Source organism: Marmota monax, unplaced genomic scaffold (assembly GCF_021218885.2).
Source record: "Marmota monax isolate L192 unplaced genomic scaffold, Marmota_monax_Labrador192_F-V1.1 WCK01_AAM20220418_F8-fsc00003, whole genome shotgun sequence".
Taxonomy (NCBI): domain Eukaryota; kingdom Metazoa; phylum Chordata; class Mammalia; order Rodentia; family Sciuridae; genus Marmota; species Marmota monax.
In genome coordinates, this window is record NW_026694084.1 from 4,960,451 (window position 1) to 4,984,731 (window position 24,281).

At 37.3% G+C, this 24,281-nt stretch overlaps 1 long non-coding RNA gene across 2 annotated transcripts in view; it reads right to left on the reverse strand.

Moving 5' to 3' along the window:
• LOC124107031 (uncharacterized) overlaps positions 1–22,081 on the reverse strand; it is a 37,961-nt gene extending 15,880 nt beyond the window's left edge. For both annotated transcript variants that reach the window (XR_006856263.2, XR_009228663.1), the window contains exon 1: positions 21,932–22,081. This is a non-coding gene — a long non-coding RNA (uncharacterized LOC124107031). The remainder of the gene's footprint in view (positions 1–21,931) is intronic.
• Between the last annotated feature and the right edge of the window lie 2,200 nt (positions 22,082–24,281).

Consider the following 24,281-nt stretch of genomic DNA (forward strand, 5'->3'; position numbering starts at 1 on the left):
TTAAAATGTAAGATTTTACTATTTGAGAGTTTTAAAAGCACAATTGATGTCTCAATCAAAAGATTTAAGAGTTGCCAAGCGAAGCAGAATATGATTATGAAGAGGATTTTAAACTAGATTTACTCATTTTTTTTTCCCAAAAAGAATGCTATATTTGGCAGCTCTTGCAATTCCCGTGCACAGAAGTCAGTAAACTGATGAAATAGCAGGAGATTCTTCTAGAGAAGCTAACTGCTGCATCAATTTCTGACAAGCCCATTTGAAAATAAGCCCTATTGTCTCATTTTTGCTGGTACTGGAAAGAGATTAGGGTTGACAATTGAAAGCTCAACAAGTACAAGGTAACTGTAGGTATTTGGGCTACTTTGTTGAATGAACGAAAGGATAAAGAGAGCTTAGGAATTTAGGTTGTAGGACACCTTTCTGGACTGTGCAGTAGGTAGGAGCTATATATGCTTTTCAAGGGAATGGGTATAGATTGGTATGAAACATGCACACATATATATGTCATTATCTGACATGTAAGAGCTAATAAGTACTAACTTATGCTGGTAATTAATTTGAGAATTTTGGTCTAAACATGGAAAAGATGATTTCACTCACCAATGGGCACTTGCGGTCAAAAAGCGGATGACATGGCTTTGACAGTTCATGGCAGTTAGTAGCACAGGCTGGCATGCAGGCTACCATTGCCTCATCCTGCAAAGGTTGGGCCTATGACCCCTGTGGGCAGGTCCCTTATGTGATGTGATGCAGCAAATTATTCCAATTGTGACTATTCTTCAGGCCAGTCTCCACAGTCACTGCCAGTTTATTAGCTATTTGGAAACTGTTAAAGCAGCGCGGGCAGATGCCATTTATGTTTATGCCATCAGGTGGGGAAAATCGACAAGGTTTACTCAGCTGTCTTCTCAGATCAAGGAGTTTTGGGAATTGAAGGACTGAGAACGCAACTTGTCAGAGTGCTTGCTGTTCACACGATGCTGCTGCTTATGATTGTGACAAATACAAATACACTGAACACACAATTTCAAGAGAGATTTAAAATTCACAGAACATCACTGATAATATCAGGAGTTTTCAGTTAAAATTGGATGGATATATTTTTAAGAAGGCAAAAAACTAGGGATTTAACAACTATTGATGAGACAGTCACAACTTCAGAAGCAAATCATATGCTTTGATGAATTAGAATCACAAGCTGAGAGACTGAACAGGGATGTGCTCTGAAATGGTAGCACAATTGAAGAACTTTTATAGGCCTTTTAAGGTAAAACAGTACCCACCAATAATTTTGTTAGTAACTCTGTTAATAACTCAGGAATATCACGGTCTGGTATTCCTGCTCTGTGTCAAATACCCCTGGGTCTGTTAAGTGCATTGTGACTCTTTGTGTTTCTGAAAATCCAAGCAGAGAATCATCAAGGTGCTGCAAACCCGAAGTCTGAAATAGGAAGTGAGTTCTTATTGAAAATTGGAAATGATTCTTTATTTTAAACATTAGAATTCTCATTAACTTGTTAAAAATGCTCCATAGATATATTTGGGCATAGATCCTATGCATGCAGGAATAAAACTAAAACTGTTATTTGGAAGAATTTTTTGTTGCTGGGATCACTAATGAGCTTTTACATTGTTGTTCTTACCTTTAGCCCTTGGGATTTCTAATCCTGTGGTTTTCCACCACAGACAAAAAACAAATCTGAGGGTTTCAGCTCTAGGGCATAAGGTTTGCCCTAGAAAGTGAACTCTGCCTTAGAATTCACTCCTTCTCCCTTGAGGCCACCCTGTGCTCCCTCTGGGCAGGGAGTGAGATCCATCTGTTTAGCTTTAGCCTGTCCTTGCTGACAGACCCACTCACATACTGGCAAAGAGAGATCTGTCTCCTTACATTTCATGGAGGACTTCACCCCAGGCTCCTGAGTCCATGACCTTTGTGACTCAGACATTTATGGTTTATTCTCTTTCATGCTCTCTGGATCCAGGATACTGGGGAATGACATAAATGGCCAGTCATCAGCCGGTTCTGAGAATACTTCCAAGAATAACTGCTACAAAACTTTTAACACAACTATGAGTTTTAAAGATCTAGAATGTTGTCCATCAACTGGTCTAGAATGAGACTATAAACTGGTGGCCAAATCATTCTACAGGCATGTTTTGCTTGGCCATGCTAGTGTTGGCCTGCAGAATGTTTTAAAAAATACTTAATTAGTTCCTAACATTTAAAAATCAGGAGATTTCACGTAAAAATCCAGATTTCTGGCATCATTTGGTTTGGTAGCTCAGAGCCTGCGTTCCTACTTGGCAGTAATCTGCTGCAGCTACGTAATAGTCACCCCTTCTAGATGGGGCAAATCCAATCCAACTCTCCATCATGCCTACCATTTTTGACCAAGTCATGTTTACTTGTGTCCATAACAGGTCTCCTTTTTGTAGCCTTTGATGTTAGGAATCTTTGGAACTACAATGTGCCCAGCATTGTGCTAAAAAACATGGTGGATGAGGGAAGAGGAAAAGGATAAAGCATCTCTAAAATTTTCTTGTTATCATCTGACTAGAAAAAGAAGCAACAACAAAAACAAAAATATAGCTAATCTGCGGATCAATTAAGGTTTTAACTGCGAGGTGTCTAGCAAAGAAGTAGACCCTAACCTACAACACCACTAGTGCATGACCATTCATAAAAACAATGGTCAAGAAGAGCCAGCCTTTAACATCTACTATGGGACCAGTTGGGCAGTTGTACAGCTATTCCTTTGGATTCACTGTGGACCCAGCTTTTCCAGAATAACTCTTAGCCACTGTCTAAGAATGGTGGGGTCCTGGAGCCTAGCCATGCTTGCCCAATATGGGTTACCTTTGTACGGCCTCTCCCTTTCAGCCTAGCCAAAAATTTCTCAGAACTGACTGTGGCCTGAGGCTATTTCCACTCAAACTTCCTTCCTTCTCCATCTTCTGTGACCTGTGTCACAGTCTGAAAGCTCTCTCAGCCTATTCCTGCTCCCTCTCCTTTATACTTCATAAGTGTATTCCTTAATAAATTTCCTGCATATCTAATCCCATCTTGGCATCTGCTTCTCAGAGGACTCAGACTGACACAACTACCTATTAAGTAGCAGGTACTGGGCTCAGTTCTAGGAACAGAATGGATAACAGACAAGGTTCTTGCATTCATGGAACTTGCATTAAAGGGGGACTACACAGAAACAAGAAAATAAATTAACGAATTAATTAATTTAAAAGTAAGTAAATGACTTGTGGATTGATACAGAGTGGTCCAGGAAGCTTTTTCTTGGGAGATAATATTAATCTGACGAACAAATGATGAGACAGAGCTGGTTAAGTGAAGAAGTAAGGAAGAGCCTGCCAGATTGAGGGAAGATCAAGTATAAGGGGGTTACACAGGAACTACTGTGACAAATTTGAGAAAATAAAAAAGACCAGTGTGGCTGAAAAACAACAAAACAGAGAAGGAATAGAAGTAGCCAGGATATTAGACAACTAGGAAGGAGACTGACCATTACAGTAAGAAGTTTAGAGCCATCAGAGAGCCCATCTTCCATTTCCAAAGATAGAAGTCTATGACATCAGGATAAAACTCTGAAAACTTGCATCTGCTGCTGTAGAGAGACAAGGGGTTCCACCTTATCACATATGCAAAGCTTTTGAATCCACTTATTTAACAGGTTTTACGAACAATCCTAAGAAGCTAATACCACATAAAAATTACATCTATACAAAACACAGCATTCCAAACTATAAACTTACATATCACATTGGTGTGTGTGTGTGTGTGTGTGTGAGAGAGAGAGAGAGAGAGAGAGAGAGAGAGAGAGAGAGAGAGGGAGGTGGGGGTGGGGGAGAGAAGGCGAGAGAGGGGAAGAAGGCAGTTTATAACTGAGCATCACTCCTACATACTTTCAGAGTTCAGAAAGGAAGAGAAGACTATAAACTGGAGTAAGTCCAAGAGAACTTCTTGGAAGAATAAGAAGTTAGCTTATCAAAATTATGTTGCCTGATAGGAAGAGAGTGAAAAGCCAGACAGTTTCTTTTGCTACACTTGACTGAGCAGACTTCCATTCTAAGAAAATAAGGAGTCAACGATACCTATTGCAACTATGCCACCAAGCCATGTTCAATGGCATAGGTGAAGCTCTGAGCACTTCTGAAAACATGGTAGAATACACTGAAATTCAGAGAGGGTTTCTTTTGTCTGGGTTTACAAAGCAGGATTTGCAATTTAGTTGGAGAATACTTTTTGGATAATAGCTTCATGAGTTGTCACCAATAGCTATTGTTGGTGTGGAAGTTCCTGAGATTATATTCTTGATGAGAGGACCTGGCAGGTTATTGCTCACTTCCAGTCCTGCCACTACCCAAAGTATGGTTGAAGTCCTAAGAGACTTGACCTTTTCACCTTGCGTTCCATCAAGAGCAGCACAGAGAAATAAATTTGTGATGGTGCAGCTGGCCTCTCCTTTGAGAGTTGCTGGGCAGCTCTACATACTAGGCAAGGTTCCTGAAATAGAATTATATTATCTGAGGCCTGGAAAAGATGCTGGGAAAGCTCACTTAGTTATGGGGAAACTGATGATAGGCTTGTCTGCTGTCTGAGCATTGTCTGGGAAGCTCAAATTCTCTAAATAGAACCCCAAATGTCCATCATTCAGTTCTTATTTAGACCAGGTCAAGATACTGGGAGGCAAGTGCCTGACCATTAAAGAATCCAACCTATTAACTCATGAAAAAGTGCCAGTTATTTGAAATATGAGACAAGTTTTAATTTTTATTGGAGTGTTTCAAATGAACTTCTTATTCATATAGCATAAATATGCAAAAAATACATGTATTATAAATGAACAGATCAATAAATTTTCAGAAAGTGAATATAACCACCTAGCCATACCAGAGCAAGAGTCAGAACACTACCAGTACCCCAGAAGTCTCCCTACTGGTCCTTCATTTAGAGAGTAACCACTATTTTGGATTCTAACACATATAAGTTAACTTCAACTACTCTATGTCTTATTTAAACAGAATTATACATATACACTCTTGATCCCAAGGAAGAAATTTTTAACATTTTGCCATTGAATGTGAAGTACCATGAAAGTTTTTGTATACATTCCTTATCGATTAAAGGAGTTTCCTTCTATTTCTAAATTACTATAAAATTTCATCATGAATAGATGAATTTTGTCAAATGCTTTCTCATATTCAATTCAGATGATCTTTTTTTCCTACTAATATAGCAAATTACATTGATTTTTTATGTTAAATTAACCTTCCATACTTAGAATAATAACTATTGGCCATATTGTATTATCATTTTTATATATCATTAATTTTAATTTTCTGACATTTTGTTAAAAAATGCATTTATGTTTATGAGAAAGCTGATCGATAAATTCAATAATTAATGTCAGTTTTTAAATATATTAGATCTTGGTCTATTCAGAACTTCTTTTGTCAGTTGGGATAGATAACATTTATTTGTGAAATCTGTACTTTTTATCCAATTTACTAAATGTCTTGGTGTGAAGTTTTTTATTATATCCTCTTCCTATAATTTAATATCTAAAGGATCACTATATGCCACTTTTCAATCTGATTACTGATAATTTATTTTTATTTGTTGATCTGTTTTTCTGAAGATTTATTTATTTTATAAATATTTTCATTTTTATAAGTATTTTATATGTTTATTAGAGATATTTTAAAATATTGGTTATCTCTTATCTGTTATTAGTACTTGTTATTTATCATTTGTGAAAATTCAATATCCTTAAATTAGTACATAAATAGTTGATGAAATAATAATTGTCAAATGCTGCTACCTTGAACAATTTTCCAAATGTGGTCAAACATTCAAATATTTTCAAATATTTTCCTTTTTGTTTTTTGATTAGCATGTATTAGTTGAATGCATTATTGGGTTCAGTGTTTTATTTTCACACATGCACTGATAAAATCTAAACTTCCTTTTCCCCACCCCCTATATGCTTCCCAACTTCTATTAATCACTGTTCTGCATTCAGAGAGACTTGTTTTCAGTTTTCACATATGAAAGAGAATGTGCAGCACTTGTCTTTTTCTGTCTGACTTATTTTTCTTAGTATACTCTCCTCTGGCTCCATCCATTTTGCTACAGGATGGAATATTGTATTGTATGTATATACCACATTTTCTTTAGCCATTCATCTGTTAGTGGGCATCTGGCTTGATTCCATATCTCAGCTATTGAGAATGGTGCTGGGATAGACATGGGCATCTCTTTGATATGCTGACTTCATTTCCTTAAGATATATACGCAGAAATGGGGTAGATGGGTCATATGGTAGTTCTATTTTTAGTGTTTTGAGGAACCTTTACACTATTCTCCATAATGGATTTACTAATTTACATTCCCACCAATAGTCTATGAGTCCCTTATTCTCACCTGGGCATTTGACCAGAGACCCTATACCTATTAGAAAAAAAAAAGCAGGCCCAAATCTCCATCATGTCAGCTTATGTATGAATGGCCAGAATATGGTCAATTTTCATAAACATTTTATGTGAACCTAAATATGTCATTTTTGTTTCAATGTTCCAAATTTATCAAATAAGCTAAGTTCAACAATTATGTTGTCCACATTTTTCATATCATTCTGAGATTTTTGGTTTGCTTGTTCCATTAGCTATTGGCTTATCTAGGTCAAAGTCTCCTATTAATTTTTAATCTATTTTTATATTAGTTTCATCATATTTTATTAAAATATTTTGAAGACTTATTGGGTGTAGTCAAATATCAGATAACATATTTAGGGACATGATATCTTCAAAATGGATTGAACTCTTTATTATTAATAATTGTTTGGAAACATCAAACTGATTCTTTTTTATAAATTTGAATTTTCTGTTGAAATTCTCTCTTTGTTTATTTTTTTTTCCATTTTCTGTTTTCTTTAACATACTAATCTGTATCCTTTATCTGCTAATTCCAGTAACTGGAATATCTTTAGAATTGTCTCTACTGTTTGGTTTTTCTCCTGAGACCAGCCACATTTTCTTATTTGTTCACAATGAATACTTTAAATTTTGCCAGATTCTGTATGTGAAAACATGGTAGAGGCTCCAGATGATACTACCTTCTGCCAAAGAGGTCTTTCTCTTTCATTAGACAAGAAGGATGAAGGGGCTGGTCATTGCAGTCCACATGAGTATTGAGCTAGGATGATGCTGGATTGCAATTTTAGATTCAGACCACCTCTGGTTACCCGTGTGGCCCTGCAGGCTCTTGACTGGAGTTCTGACAGATGTCTATCACCTCATCCCTAAAAGACTGTGGAATACAGAGCTTTTCCTTTCAGCAGTTCTCAACCCAGCTGTCCAGCCTAATTGCCTGAGCATCTTCAAAACATAACAAATGTTTTTTGGGGGGTATATATGATCATGTTCCCAGGTAGGTCCTTTTTCAAAGCACTGGGCAGTTCTGTGGGATTTCACTCTGCCTTTTTAAAGTTTTTTAAGTCGCCAACTATGATGGTTAATTTTCCATGTCATTTTGACTAGAATAGCGCCCAGTTACTTAGTCAAACACTAATCTAGGTGTTGTCGGAAAAGTATGTTGTAGATATGATTAACAACTTCAGTCAGATGGCTTTAAACCAAGGAGAATACCCTCAATCACGTAGGTGGGCCTCGTTCAATCAAACACTTTTAAGAGCAAAATCTGAGGTTTCCCAGAGAAGAAAAATCTCTGCCTGGAGACTACATCAACTTCTGCTGAATTTTCAGCATGTGGGCCTGCCCAATAAATTTCAGACTTCCTAGCCTCTAGTCACATCTCTGTCTCATTATGGACAAAGTGCCTAGGTAAGAGAGAGTTTCAGTTTGTTAATCCACTCTTGGAAGAACACTAGAACATTTTCAAGTTCCTCTTTCCCCCCGAAGAGTTTCATTCTCCAGACAAATACCAGTCATGAGCACAAAGCTCCCCAGACCATCTAGGAAATGGGCTTTACTTTTGAATTTTAGCTCATCAATCCTTATTGGTTTCACATTTCTCTGAGACTTTTTAAAAATATGATTTAAAAAATATACCTGATCTTTTCCAATTGTTGAACCTGCTATAATCTACTACATGGAGAATTCAGAAAATACACATAGCTATAAAAATATTAAAGGCATATTCTCAGAATATAGAAAATCTTATCAAAGAAAAAGGCAAATCAATTATTTTGTACTGACATGGACTTTTCACTATCTGTATCTTGTTTTGACATGTACAGGTAAAAGTTTGGGTCCTTGTATTTATTTTCCAGTTTAATTGTTCTAACAGAAGCTAGAGAATCCTTGACAAAACAGAAAGTCAGTTCTTTGACATGATGGGAACTCAATGATTATCTGCAAAGTGGATACGTGGGTGTGAACAAGGTGTCACAAAGCATCTGGCATCTTAGTTTTAAAGTTCATTCATTCCTCAGGCAAAGAAGTTACTACAAACCCTGGGGGCTGCTCAGGACAAGCCCAGCTGTTAAATCTGAATCATTTCAGATATTCTGAATCCATTGGTATGCTTTTAGTACAGATTGATGGTGGAAGAGCAATGAGAAATGACATGGAAAAGGGGATAGAAGTAATTGGACAGGTTTAGATCCCAAATTCACTCACTCATCTGCTATGATTTCATATATATATGCATATATTTCATACATATGATTTCCTATAGCAAAAATGGTGAGCCATTAAGGAATTTTCAATAGAAAATGCCACAGCCCTATCATAACTGTCAGTTCAATCTGTCTCTTTAAATCTTTTCAAATAAGAACTGTACTTAAATACAATTGATTACTATAAAATTATTAGTCTATTATTTTTCTTCCAAAGTTACTGGAGTCTGTCTCTCTTTCCAAACTCCACTTCCAGTTGCTTTTGGTGGGTAGCAGGAGGTAGTAAGTAGTGGGTAGTATACATCATGGAAATCAGCATTCATTTTCAACCACGACTTTTTTGTTCATGTAGAGAGGAAGTTGCTGAACACTTGTCATCATATCCCTTATCTCTTCCTGCAGTCACCAGAGTTGGGATCATAAAGGATTGGGGGCTACAGTTTGTTAGGCACCAGCATAATATACAAAAAACCTGTCCGTAACGTCATGGAGCCTCCAAAAAAGGGTCTGAAAGTCTCCAAATGATCACTGAGGCCTGGGAAGTTGTGTGGGATATAGTCCTTGGGTCTGGCGTCTCACTGAACCAGAGATATGAGGAGTTGATTTTTTTTTCTTTTTTCTACTTCCTAGCCTAACATGATAAAGATAATGATTATAAAGAAGTGGGTCAGTGTGAGAGAACACCATTCCATTGGAGTTTCACCAACTCCAAACTGCCGGAACCAAATGCTTAACTTGGACTCAGGACAGGGAAGTACTGGTACCTTACAATGGATGGATCAAACTCTCCATATCAGAATGCAGTTGCTTCATCAACTGAAATCATGGAAATATGAATTAGACTTAGATTTGATTGTTTGCATTTTGGGGGGTCACCATTTTTATACCAAAGTAGTTAAGATGTCCTATAAATATGTAATTGAGGGGGGGGGATAAATGTAGTAATTCAGGAAGATCCAGTTTAAGCAGGATATTAAAATATTATGTCAATAATCTGATAGCAGTTTTGAGAGATGATATTTGCAGAGAGGATGTTGGATGGGTGATCTGGTGAGCTGAATTTCTTCCCCAGAGTATGTTCTCTCCCCTTCCTGGACAGATGAGTGCTGTCATCATTATACTACAACAAATTGTTCCAAATTCTTATTTGATGTTTCTGGATTTGTAGTGAAAAAAAAAAAGAAAATAAGAAATTCAAATTCATTTAATTTGCAAATACCCAAGACTGAGAATCCAGTTTGTAAAATATCTCTGTACCCCTGTCTCCATTCTGTACATACCTGCAGGTCAGTATCAATTCCCAAAAGGAAACTTGCTAAGAGAAAAATAGAGGAAATCAAAATTTAGCTTTTAATTTCCAATTAAAAGAAATTTGACTAGCTCTGATAAATCTTTTGAGGGAAGAAGTGTTCAAAATCTATAGTTAAATTGAATTTTAAGAAATTATCTGTTGATTTTCTTTACCTAACTGTAACCTTCCTTATCACGAATTACTCATAATGGCAGAAAATTATTGAGAACCATAATTACAATCATGATTATGTGAACATGTGTTTTATAGCCTCCAGGGACTGATTGTTCCTCATTTTGTCAGATCTTAACAATGGCTTTGTTTAGATAGGCACTATTATACTGTATTCATTTGAAGAAATTGAAGTTTAGAAAAGTAATGTGACTTGAACAAGTCCACAGAGTAAATGGCAGAATCTATTGTAATACCAGGTGTCCCAATTTCAAGTCCAAAGGTTTTTGCAACTAAATCAGAGCCTTCTTGATATTCTGATTTGGTTTCAGATTAATTGTACTATTGGTCATGGTAAGAATATTAATGAATACAATTACCAAAGATTTAGCAAGGGAACAATTTTAAAAGCTTAAGTTTATTAGAAATGGCCAATTTAGTTTTATAAGGGATAGGTCATACTGAAATAAGTGACTGGATTTTTCTAGGATATAGTTTCCATAGTGACCATGGAAAGACTGACATTATATACTGGGTATTCCAGAACGGTTTTGGTAACATCTCAGAGATCATTAGCTCAGACCTTGGACTGTGGGTGAAGTACCTTATTAGATAGAAGCCAAGCCTACAACAGCATAAAAGACACAATTAGGGGGGAAAGGCAGAAGTAGAACACCCCAGGGTCAGATTGGGCGCTTTTTATATTTGTGATTCATGGAAATATTTAGAATTGTAAATGTGATGTTCCTGGTGGGTTGATCAGAAAACAAAATGTCATCTAGTCAAATTCAAAAGAATGTGCTCATTTTAACCTCCTCCTCAGTTAATTATTACAATTAATCGAATTTTTTTTTTTTGTAATAGATAATGGGACAGGAAGCTAGGCAAATGTCTGGTTGCAGAGACCAGCTCAAAGAAACACTGAGCCCTCTCTTTTTTTCCCCTAATAGAAGGTATAAATAACAAAAATCAGTCAGAATTAAACAGAAGTGTATGCAATTCAGATTCAAAATAAACACTGAAATTATCCTCTAAATTTTAACCTGTGTTAGCCATTATGCATTGACCTTAAAAACTAATTAGCTTATACTGGGCTATCCTCTGTCATCTGCTTCTGTTCTCCTCCATCTTCTTTACACCTGTTCCCTTTGCATAAGGTTCCATTTTTTACTCCATGTTCTTTTATACAACAATAAAATATTTTTTTCTCTCTACTGTTTGCAATCTGGCCCCTATCCCCTGAAGTCTGAGCCTGATGAAGTCCAATTTATCTATTTCCTCTTTTGTTCATTATGTTTTTGGTGTCATATATACAAATCCAGTGGCAAATCCAAGATCATCAAGATTTATATTTATGTTTTGTTATAAGAAGCTTATGATTTTAATTCTAATATTTATTCTATTGGTCCATTTTGAGTAAAAAAATTAATATATTATGAATAGTGATTCAATTTATTCCTTTGCACTGATAGTTCATTATCTTAGCCCCATCTTTCGAAGAAACTATTCTTTAACCACTGAATAGACTGGGCATTCTTGTCAAAAATCAATTGGTCATAGACATATAGGTTCATTTCTGGACTCTAAATTTTATTTTATTTTTCTAAATGTCTATTCTTATGCCAGTACCATATTCTTTTTACTACTATAACTTTACATTTGGAAATCCAGAAGAGTGAGTCCTCCAACTTTTTTCTTCTTTCTCAAGATTGTTTTGTTTGGCCTACACTGAAAGAGTCAAGAGGGTGAGAGTTTTGGAGACTAGAATAATTCTAGGCCTTGCTACCAATATCATGTTCAGTTACTAGACAATGCTGTAGAACAAATTGTCATGATATCAAATAGTCAGAATAATGCATCATCCACAAAGTTGTAGAGACCATCCACTGTTCAAAATATACCACAATAGTTCATTCTGCCTTGATGTGTGTAGTTTAATTTTTACCTGCATGTCCAGAAATGCAAAATCACCCTCCTGTTACTTCTTAAGTTACTACTTCAATCGGATCATCATGGATACTTTAGAGATTCATCCCAAATGTTTAGCAAACAAAACCAGAATAATCAACCACTATGGTATGTTCCAATTAAAGTATTACTTACTTATAATATGAGACTATTAGAGAGAAATCCTCCACAATATTGTGAAAAATCCATTTTAATATCTAGAAAAAATAGCATATTATATTAAGACTACCTTTTTAAATGACTGATATTGCTCATTTATCTTTAGCTTTTTGTATTAATATTTTTTATCTTCTACATTTTCTAAATTAAACTATTTTTTTGTTGGAAACTTATTACTCTGTTATATACATTATATTAGGTAAAAATATTGTTAATTTGGATCTTTTTGATCTTACTTCTATTACTCAAGCACAATAAAACTGATGCTGTGTTTATAAGGAAATTCATCCAATACTTTTATATAATTCGCCCAGGTTTTTAAAATTTAATCATTCCAGTCAAAATCCATTTAGAGCTCCTCTTCTTCACACAAACATATAATCTTTAACAATAAAACAAATTTGAGAAATAAAATATCTATTCCTAAGTTTTTAAAATTCATATAGTCATAAATTTTATATCATTTTAAAAGTAAAAAAGTAGATTTTGAAAGCTTTTTTATGATTTTCTTTTTCCAAAACAACTCTTCTCCCATATTGAAAGGTTGATAACTCATTCAATTTCCCATTTATATTTTTAGAGGGTTTATTTTTCTTCCTATGTTATTTATTAAACTAGCATATAGGTCCATTCTCCATGAGAAAAAGTATTTTGATTATTTCACACCAACATTCTCTTAAAGGATTTTGAAACCATACATTCAAAGACACTGAGAATCCATACCAATGGGAGCTTCATTTCCAGATATCTTAGGTTTCCTACCGTGTGGATTCTCAAGTACCTCCTTGTTTTGTTACCATTTCTCCTTTATCAGAGTCAGAACAAAGAGGTTTGCACCAAGTTTCCTATTTTTGAGCTCCGCACTGGCTTTCTCTAGACTTTAATCCAAAAGCACCTCCCTGCTACAGCATCATTTGTCACAACTTCATCATGAAATGGAAGAGAAAAGAAGGCACTTAGGAAAGAAAGATAAAGGCAGGTAGTGCTCTCATTCATTTCTAATCCCTTTATTCCTTCCTCTAAAATTCCACTCCTGAATAATATATAGGGACCACTAAGAACTCCATCTGTCTTTGAGCCTCTTTCTTATACTCTTAGCATGTAAGTGTCAGGCACCATGCTAATCAAATGGTGTGTGATGGTGGGCAAGGCAGCAGAGGTCATGTCCTCATTGACCAGAGCAGCTTCATGGTGGGGGGTAAGAAAAGCTTAAAAGCCACAGAGTTCTTTTATAGTTATGTATATCCTCCTTAATAGTTTGAAAAGTAAGACTGTTATGTGTCCAAGTCAGATGGTAGCTGGCATGCACTTTAAAAATCTAAAATAAACAACAGAATAAACTTGGTTAAAAGCACATTCAAGTATTTCTTTCCACTCAACACATCATTATGATGACCCTCCCAGAACCGTCATTTTTACTGTGCATATAGCAATGAACAAATCTGGCAAAAACTCTGCCCTCAAACAGCCTATACTCTGGTGAAAGGTGATAGATAATGTGAAAGTATGAGGTTAGCATTACCCTATCATCAAACCAGAGGAGAACATTATAAGAAAACTGCAGACCAGTATCTATAGATACAAATGTCCTTAACAAAATATTTGCACATCAAATACAACAGTGTATGAAAAGAATTATAAACTATACCCAAGTGGGATTTATCCCAGATATGCAACATCTGGGAAAATCAACTAGTGTAATCATTAAATCAAAAGGATAAAAGAGAGAAATCACATGATCATATCCATAGATTCAGAAAAAGCATTTGACAACATAACACTCATTTATGGAAACTAAAAACAGAAGGGAACTTCTTCAACTTGAAAAAAAAATATCTTTAAAAACCCAATAACTAGGGCTGGAGTTGTGGCTCAGGGGTAGAGCACTTGCCTAGCATGTGTGAGGAACTGGGTTTGATCCTCAGCACTACATAAAGATAAATAAATAAGATAAAGGTATTGTAACCATCTACAATTAAAAAATATTTTTTAAAAAACCAAAAGCTAGTACATAATAATTAATGGTAATCAATTCAAAGCTTTCCCACTAAAGTCAGAAACAAGGCAGAGAAATTCCCTCTTACTACTGCTTTTGGAATCATATGGAAGTCCTAGCAAATTAAGAAATGTGACAGCATAAGAAAAGAAAAGAAAATATACTCATATTGGAAAGAAGAAATAAAGCATCTTTGTTCTTAGGTGACATGATTGTGTATAAAGAAAATCTGAAAAAACATCAACAAAAAGCCTCCTTGAATTAGTAAGTAATTATAGTAAAGTCGTAGGATATAAGATTGACAAATCCCTTTTCTATACCCCAGCAATGAACAAGTGGAATTTAAGATTAAAGCATAATGTTATTTACATTAGCACCACCAAAATAAAATACTTACATTTAAAACTAACAAAATATGTGTAATTCTGGAAGTGGTGGCGCATGCCTGCCAGGGGCTTGGGAGGCTGCGTCAGGAGGATCCCAAGTTCAAAGCCAGCCTCAGCAAAAGTGAGGCACTAAGCAACTCAGTGAGACCCTGTCTCTAAATAAAGTACAAAATAGGGATGGGAATGTGGCTCAGTGGTTGAGTGCCCCTGAGTTCCATCCCTAATACCAAAAATAAATAAATAAATACATAAATTATATATATATATATATATATATATATTCTACATGAAGAAAAATACAAAACTCTGATAAAAGAAATCAAAGAACTAAATAAATGGGTAGTTCATGTTCATAGATGTGAATGCATAACATTATCAAGCTTTCAGTTTTTCTCAACTTGATGTACAGATTCAATGCAACCCCAATCAAAATCCCAGCAAGACTTTGTCAACTAATTCTAAAGTTTTTATGGAGAGGCAAAAGACCCAGAATAGTGAGCACAAGGAGAAGAACAAAATTGGAGGATTGACACTACCTGACATCAATGATAAAGCTACAGTAATCAATATGAAATTGACAAAGGAATAGATATATAGATCTATGGAACAGAATATGTACTCCAGAAATAGATCCACATAATAGAGTCAACTCGTCTTTGACAAATGAAAAAAAAAGGCAGTACATTGGAACAAATGCCTTTTCACAAGTGATATTGGAACAACCAGGCATTCACATGCAAAACAGTGAATCTAAAGACTACACATTTCACAAAAACTAACACGAAATGGTTCCTAGGACAAAATATATAATGCAAAACTATAAAATTCCTAGAAGACTATGTAAGAGAAAAATCTGCACAATTTGGGGTATGTTAATGACTTTTAGACCCAACATCACATAAACAATCCATGAAAGTAAAGATGAATAAACCTTAAAACTTATGCTCACTGAAGGTGAGCATACAATATCAAGGGGCTGGGGTTGTGGCTCAGTGGGAGAGCACTTGCCTCGCATGTATGAGGCACTGGGTTTGATCCTCAGCACCACATAAAAATAAATAAACAAAATAAAGGTATTGTGTCCATCTACAACTAAGAAAATATATTAAAAAATATATACTATAAAAAAGTAAGAGATACAATGTGAGAATTATTTACAAAAGGCACATCTGATATATAATGTTATTCAAAATATATAAAAATCTCTGAAAACTCAATGTTAAGAAAACAACCCAATTTAAAAATAGGCCAGTGTCTTAACAGCTATCTCTCTCTCTCTCTCTCTCTCTCTCTCTCTCTCTCTCTCTCTCTCCCTCTCTCTCTCTCACACACACACACACACAAAAAAAAAAAACAACCCCAAAACCCACATACAAATGGAAAATGAGTGTATAGAAAGATGTTCCATATCATATGTCACCATGGAAATGAAAGTTTTAAAAAATGTGATCCTACTTTACATTCATTTGACTGGACACAATCCAAAACTCTGATAACACCAAATTATGATAATGAGGATGTGGAACATCCTCATCCTGGTGGAGGCGTACAATGGTGTAGCCCCATTGGAAGGCAGTTCAGCAGTTTCTTACAAACTAAATACTCTCTTGTCAAACAGTCCAGCCATTGTACTCCTCGATATTTACCCAAAGGGTATGAAATGTTATGACCACACAAAAACCAACATATGAGCATTGATAGCCATTTTATTCAAAATTATCATAACTCAAAAGTAACCACTATACCTTCAGTGAATGAATGGATAAACTGTGATACATCAGATGAATCTTATTCAGTGATTAAAAGAAATGAATTGTCAAGCCTTGAAAAGACATGCAGGTCACTCAAATGTACAAATGTACATCACTAAGTGAAAGCACCAACCTAAAAAGGCTACAGACTCTACGATTCAAATGATATTCCATTTAGAAAAGTCAAAACTATGGAGATAGTAAAAAAACAACAACGTGGTTTCCTGGGGGTGGGAAATGAGAATAGAAGGATGAATTAGTAGAGCACAGAAGATCTTAAGGTTATTGAAATTAATCTATGATACCATAATGGTGGAGATAAGTCTAAACCTGTAGAACGTACAAAATGCTGAATGATAACACTGCCCATGTGTTCATCAGTTATGACAGATGCACCACTCTGGTGGGGGATATTGATAATGAGGGAGGTTACACATTTGTGGGGGCCAGAGGTATATGGGAAAGCTCTGTAACTTCCTCTCAATTTTGCTTTGAACCTAAAACTTCTCTTAAAAATAACATCTTTAATAAAAAACAAAACAAAATAAACAAAAACACCCTGCTAGTTGCTGTTTCTTTGTGGAGAATGAAGAGGTCACAAAGGCGAAGAGATCAGCAGATGTAAGATGATGCTTCCAATGCTCAACACTTCAGCCATCTTCAGATGGGAAATATGTGCTGAGTTTGCCACCACCAGACCCCAGGTCTATATAAAGAGATGCAACAACAGACCCTAGCAATTCTTCCTACAGCATCTTCCTCTTAAAACTACACAGTAAAGAGGAAGGAAACTGACATTTTAAATATGACAAAACTTGGATTAGAATCTCAGCTCTATCATGTCACCTTTCTATCCTGTTTTCTTCTCTGTGAAGTAGGACTTCTCAGAAGGGCTGAGAAGATTCAATGAGAGGACACAGGCAGAAGCACTCAGGAAACGCCAACTTTCCTTCTCTGGAGGGTGTCATCTTTCAGGGACATGTTACAAGGAGCAACTTCTGTCTTCTGCATCCCAGACCAGAAGAAATCATGTTCAAAAATGACCCTTGCGTTTATCGCGCTTCCATGAGAAGGATGAAGGTAATGTCACCAGGAGAGTAGGTGATCTACTTTATTCATTTTCACCTTCTTTATTCAAACAAGAAACCAGAAGCAAGGGGGCAGGGTATGGGGGGGTCAAGAAAAACAGTCATGGAAAAAGTTTGCCCACCTCCATGCCAAATCAAACCACTGCGTCATACCTACTCTTGAGACAAAGCCACTAACGTTTGCATAGCTGCACACTATTTCATACTGTGTCCTCCTTCTCTGCAACATGCTGTGGGAATGTGATTTGGATGGTGAAACAGATTTGGAGAGTTTGGATCTGTACGTAAAGAAAGGGCCAAAATGAAGATTGGAGTAATAACTTTCACCTGACAGCCAGTGGAGGGGTGGACTTGGGTAAATGGTTTTCTAATTGACAGTTTTAGGCCCTGGCAACTGCAATAGAAGTGGAGTCCAAATCCTTTGGAGGGTCTGTAACTCTAAAAGCTGTGTTAATGCGATAGATTAAATGTACCAAAGCTGAGGCGGCCAGGCGGCAGACCCCTGGGCTGGGGGTTGCCTTTTCCTGGTCTCACAACTGTTTATTTTGATTACTTTAAGTGTTGCAAAGCCCCATTGCCTTTCTCTCAAATTTCTGGCCCACTTGTACCCACATTGCTGGTTCTTTTGAGCTTCTATCCAGATTTTGATTCCTCACAAAGCCTCTGCTAATCAGGTGGTCAAAGGCTCTGGGTGTTAAATTTGGTTCCCCGGTACAGTCCTGTGGTTCAGAAGTCTCCTTTTTCCATGCATTTTCCAGAACATGGTCACACACGTTTCTGCTGCAGTATCAGTTTATGCTGCAAAGAAAACAACCTCCAAAACCTCAGTGCCTCAGGGGTGGGCAGATCAACTGAAGTCTGACCACTTTCACCTGGTTGCAGCTGAATGGCTGTGCCTCAGGGGGCAGAATACTGGGTTGGCTCTGACATCTGGGTTGAGTCAAGATGTGCCCAACATGCCCTTTGCCCTTCTGGGATCAACACCTACCTGGAGCCTGTCTTATGGCAAATGGAAGAAGTGCAAAAGGACAAACCAACTACATAATCCAAGCCCTCACATCACTTGCTGTAATTCCACATTGGCCAAAACAGTTCACATGGCCAAACTCAAAGTCAAGGGCCCAAGAAATACATTCCTCATTTAGGGAGAATAAGGGAAGTCACATGGCAAAGGGCATGGATACAGAATGCTAATAAAAGTACGTGCATGCGAAGAGTCAGAGACCAGAGAGTCAAACTGTTACTCTTCTTCAAGTCTTGGTCCTGGTCATGGTCTTGGATAGCAGTGAGAAGTGGAAACATAGATTTCTCACCCGGCACAAAACTCAACTCAAAGTGGATCAAAGACTTAGGAATTAGTCCAGAGACCCTGCATCTAATAGAAGAAAGTAGGCCTAAATCTTCATCATGTTGGATTAGGTCCTGACTTCCTTAATCAGACTCTTAAAGAACAAAAAAAATAAAATTAAGAATTAATCAGTGGGATGGATTCAAACTAAAAATCTGCTTCTTAGCAAAGGAAACAATCAATAATGTGAAGAAAGAGCCCACAGAGTGGGAGAACATCTTTACTACATGCACATCAGATAGAGCACAAAAAACAGGATATATAAAGAGCTCAAAAAACTTAACACCAAAAAAATAAATAACCCAATCAATAAATGTGCTAAGAAACTGAACACACACTTCTCAGAAGAAAATAAACAATCGATCAACAAATACATAAGAAAATGTTCAGCGTCTCTAGTAATTAGAAGAATGCAAATAAAAACTACTATAAGGTTTCATCTCACTCCAGCCAAAATGGCAATTATCAAGAATACAAGTAATAATCAGTGTTGGAGAGGATGTGGGGGAAAAGGTACACTTATACATTGATGGTGGGACTGCAAATTGGTGCAACCACTTTGGAAATCAGTATGGAGATTCTTTAGAAAACTTGGAATGGATCCACCATTTGCTCCAGCTATTCCACTCCTCGCTCTATAAAAAAAAAGGACTTAAAAACAGCATACTATAGTAACACAGTCATATCAATGTTTACAGCAGCTCAATTCAAATAGCTAAACTGTGGAACCAACCAAGATGCCCTTCAATAGATGAATGGATAAAGAAAATGTGGCATATATACACAATGGAATATTACTCAGCATTAAAAGAGAGCAAAATCATGGCATTTGCAGGTTAATGGATGGAGCTGGAGAATATCATGCTAAGTGAAATAAGCCAATCCCAAAACACCAAAAGCCATATGTTCTCTCTGATAAGTGGAGGCTGATCCATAATGGAGAGAGAGACATGGGAAGAATGGAGAAAATTTGACTAGTCAAAGGTAGGGGCAATGGTGGCAGGAAAGATGGTGGAATGAGATGGACATCATTACCCTAGGTATATAGATATGACTGCACATATGGTGTGATGATGCTACATCATGTACAACCAGAGAAATGAAAAGTTGTGCTCCCTTCGTGTACAATGAATGAAAATGATGTGTGGCAAAGCGATTCCAATTCAGTGAAATGGTGAGTTTAGAGATGACAGTAAGCTAGTATACCTAATGAAATATATACCTAATGAAAATTAATTGATTAATTAATTATTTTTTTAAAAGAAGTGAAGATATGGAGAATATAGGACTCCTGTATCACTGTCCAATCCACTTCTCTCCCATCTGGAGTTTTCCTGGGTCCACTAGCCTGTATGTGTTGATGAAGTCACATAAATCACAGCAACTCTAACTTCACCAGCTGTGCTCCTATTGATGGAATGTTAAGACCCACTTCAAAACCTTACTCAAGTAAATCTGGGACTCCCCAGGAGTATCAGACATGATCTCATGAAGATTTCTTTCATGTTCTGCCCTGAAACCCCCTTGCCTATGCTAACACTGATGCCAAGGCCTGTGAATCATCTGAGAGAGAGACAAGAGAACCTCATCAGTACCAATATCACAGGGCCCCTTGACAACCTCCCAGAACTCTCAAGCCCTGACTTCAACATTTGCGAGGCAATACATTCCTTATAAATTCCACTGAGGCCAGAGAAACAGGGCTACATGTACCCTCATACATCTGTCATCCTCTTTGTCATGTTCTGAAGAAGACTTGTTTATTGTGTCCAAGCCAACAACCTGTAGCCGGTGCCTTCGGGGTTCCTCAAATCTTTTACTCCGCTCCAGATAATTTTCAGATACCAATGTCTGCATCTCTATGGCTATAGGGCTATTTTTTTTTTTCACAACTAGAACAGACCGCTCTCCCTGTGTGTGCAGCAGAACAAAGGTGACAGGGAACTCACAACAGAACTCTCAGTGCGTGCTGGTTCTGTCAGTAATGTGTCCACCAAGCACTCTATGCTGCCCAGGACTCCTTTGGGGAAATCACTTCACTTTCAAAAGCTCTACTGTGCCATCGAAAAAGTAAAGTGTTGACCCCAGTGGATTCTAAAGTGCCCTCCATTCTCAAACATTCTTTGGATCCATACATTCAGATATATGTTTATCTGTGTATCCTTCTTAAAGAGAGGTGTCATATCATTTTTAGAATAAAAATGAGCCATGAAGGGAAACTGCTAAATGGTGTCAAGAGTAGAGAAAGTCACTCCACAGAAGCATGGGAGTTTCCTGCTAGATATTATGAAATTCGTCCCAGACTCTCTGATTACTGTTCAGAATCATGAACAGGAAGAATAAAATCCATGTTTAACTCACCAAATATTTATTCAGTGCCACAAGCTGTTCCAGGCGCTAAGGACATGACACTTAGCAAATACACACATTCTCTGACCTCTTGGAGCTTACTGTCATCTCAAATCTCACCCTTTCACTGAATTGGAATCGCTTTGCCACACATCAATTCCAATTCCTTCCTTCTCAAGGGGCTCAAAATGAATTCATTGTATTCCTGCCTTTCCATAATTCATCACTTTATCCCAAGACCTGTTTGGGACACAATGCTAAGTTCCTGATACTTCCCATGCATCTCCTGAGCCAGAGGAAGAGCCAAGAGGAGACTCTCATCCTGATCCTGTTGTTCTGCTGTCAGTAGAAATTGTTCAATCCAAGTGACAGGAATGTAGAGACTGCAATGCCTCTTCACCTGGTTGCCAGTGCCTTTCAGAATGTCAAGAGATATTTAGCAAGAAAAAAAAATACGGAGTTCAGGTTTGAGAAATTCTGAAGACAAGGCAAATCAGCAGGAGAGGGAACAAGCAGGGGACAGAGAATGATTAAAATATCAAAAAGGAAATCAGTAAATTTGAAACCTCGGACCTGGAAACAATTAGAGGTCAGCTGGCAACTGTCAAGAATCAATATAAGAAAGATGTAATTTTTAATAACTCAGAAATAAAGTGTTCTGTGAGCATGCTAGGGACTGGGAGAGTGGGTGAAAAGAACAGAGGGGAAAGGAGGTCTGTTAGCAATTATTGCGAGTGCCAGGGCCAGCTTAAGAGAGTCACTCTCACCTTCTCAGCACAGTGCCCGTGTTGGGTTTCCCCCTCGCTGCAGCACCCTCCAGTTTGGCATCCCCAGGGCACAGCCGGCCTTTCTTCTGCTCACCTAGTTCAAAACACAACATATCCAGGGTTCTTCTACATGTCATCAGTTCAAACACAGATGTGTCTGCCAACCCCTTCTTCTCCAAAGAAGTTGGGGCTATGGGAAACTTTTTTATTAAAGAGCCCGTGGCTTTTAAATAAACAAATGTTTCACCTAGCCATTTATTTATATGCCTAATGGATATCTTTAAATGTTAAAAGCTTCCAGGGGCAAAGAAAAAGGAGCTTAAGCAAAGACTTTCCCTCTTGGCAAGCTTTTGTAGATGTCATCAAGATAGAAATGTGGAGCCGAATTGGAAAACATCTTTTCAAAAGAACCAAGGATGAACACAATTTGCAGATCACTTTAGAGGTGGACACTTCTCCAAAGAAAGAACAAAACTCTCCTAACAACCGTGACACCACAAGCAGACAGGGGAATCCCCAGAAAGGTTAGAACATCACTTTTCAAAACTGCACTCTTTGAAATATTAAATTCTGAGTGATTTTAATAGGCATTTCATAAAAAAATACAGGGACAAAATAGGTCCCAATATCAAATAAGTTTGCAAAACACTACTGGGTTATGGAAAATTAGACAGGTTCTTTTATTGTAGGCCTTTTCTGATCCTTTATGGGAATTGTAAATCTCAGAGTTTGCAGGGGAAGGAAGGGGAATGGAATTTACTATTGTAAACTGGAATTTACTCTTGTAAAATTCTACCACCACGGGATTGGTTATTTTGTTGAATATCTTGCCGAATGTAGGTACAAGTTGGCTTAGATTTTTCTCTATAACTGGCAGGTGTCAATATGTTAAGTACATTGAAATTCAATAATGATTACAGAGAATAGCTCTATACCTTTTTCAAATATCATTTCTTCTAAAAATATTTATGAGATAAAAGGAACACTAATGTTGCTTGCATCTGCAACCCCCCCAATGTTCAAAACTAGATGCATTTAATTGTGGCCTGGTTAGTTTGACCCCATTCAGGATCCCAGTCGAGCACGAGGCCAGTCTTGGTGCCCGTCTCATTTGATCTTGGAGAGCAAGTAATTGTTACCTGTTCTGTTTCCCTGTAGCTGAAAGCTACAAGAACTGAGAAGGGCCTGAGAGATCATTTCTCCCAGCAACCTCAGTTTACAGCTGAGGAAATTGAGAAGCAGAGATGGGAAAGAACTGGCCTAAAAGCTACATAGCCACTTTTCCCAGGGACCAAGCCTCAGAAGCCCACCCAGAGCACTAAACCGGGCTCCCCCTCCCTGCACTTCACAGGCATAAAGAACCTTGGGTTTCCTCCAACTCACATCCCACTTGGCTCTTCAGGAGTCTAAAGTAATTCAAAATGAGCCTCCATGTGCCCTGTCACAGACTGGAGCACATTAAGGGCAGGAAATTAGGCAGGGGCATGTTTGTAGATCCGGTGCCGATTACTCTTCCACTCAGATTGTGCATCCACCAATACGGAATGGATTTATCTCTAATTTATTAAAGGTCGGTCAGCATGGATTGATAAAGGAAAGGCCATGTCTGATAAATTCACCTAAATTGAATTCTTGGGCCACATTACCAAATCAGCAGACATAATTTATCTGGATTTCAGGAAAGCATTTAGTGCTGTACCATATAACAGATGCATTTACTAAGTCAAGGCATTGTGTGACTGCTAAGTGTCAGGTGGCAATTCTGGAAACAGGTTTAAAATGGCCCAGAACCCAATGCTGGGTGCACTGACAGGAGACGCTTAAGAGTATAGACACAGGGGTCAGTCGCGGGGTCATTATTTCAAAGTCCTTAACCCTAATTATAATTTAATTTCCACAATGGTCATATCTCTTGAGAGCAAAACTGGGATGAAGGGGATGGTTTTAAAAGGAACAGACTGAAAACAAGTTCTGAATTTCTTTTTTTAATCAGCCTGGCTCAGCAAGAGATGAATGAGTTATTCTTCCACCAAATGAACACAAATAAACAAAAGAGCAAAGGAATCCAAAGGCTCTTGTCCAACAAAGGAACACAGTGAAGAAGTTTGGGCAGGACTGCGGTGAAAGGCAGGGGTCTCACCAATAGCCCAAACTTGAGTCTGAGTAGGTATGAAGAGAGTGAGATGAGTGGCATTTAGGGTTCCTGAGGTATAAATAGGCTCAAATAATTACGTAACTGTGAGTTATTAATACCCTTGCTATGGCCTCAAAAGGCACAAGTTCCTAACTCTGGTTTGAATTTACCTTTTCTTAAAGTCAAGATTTATGCATCAGCCTTACATCTTTATCC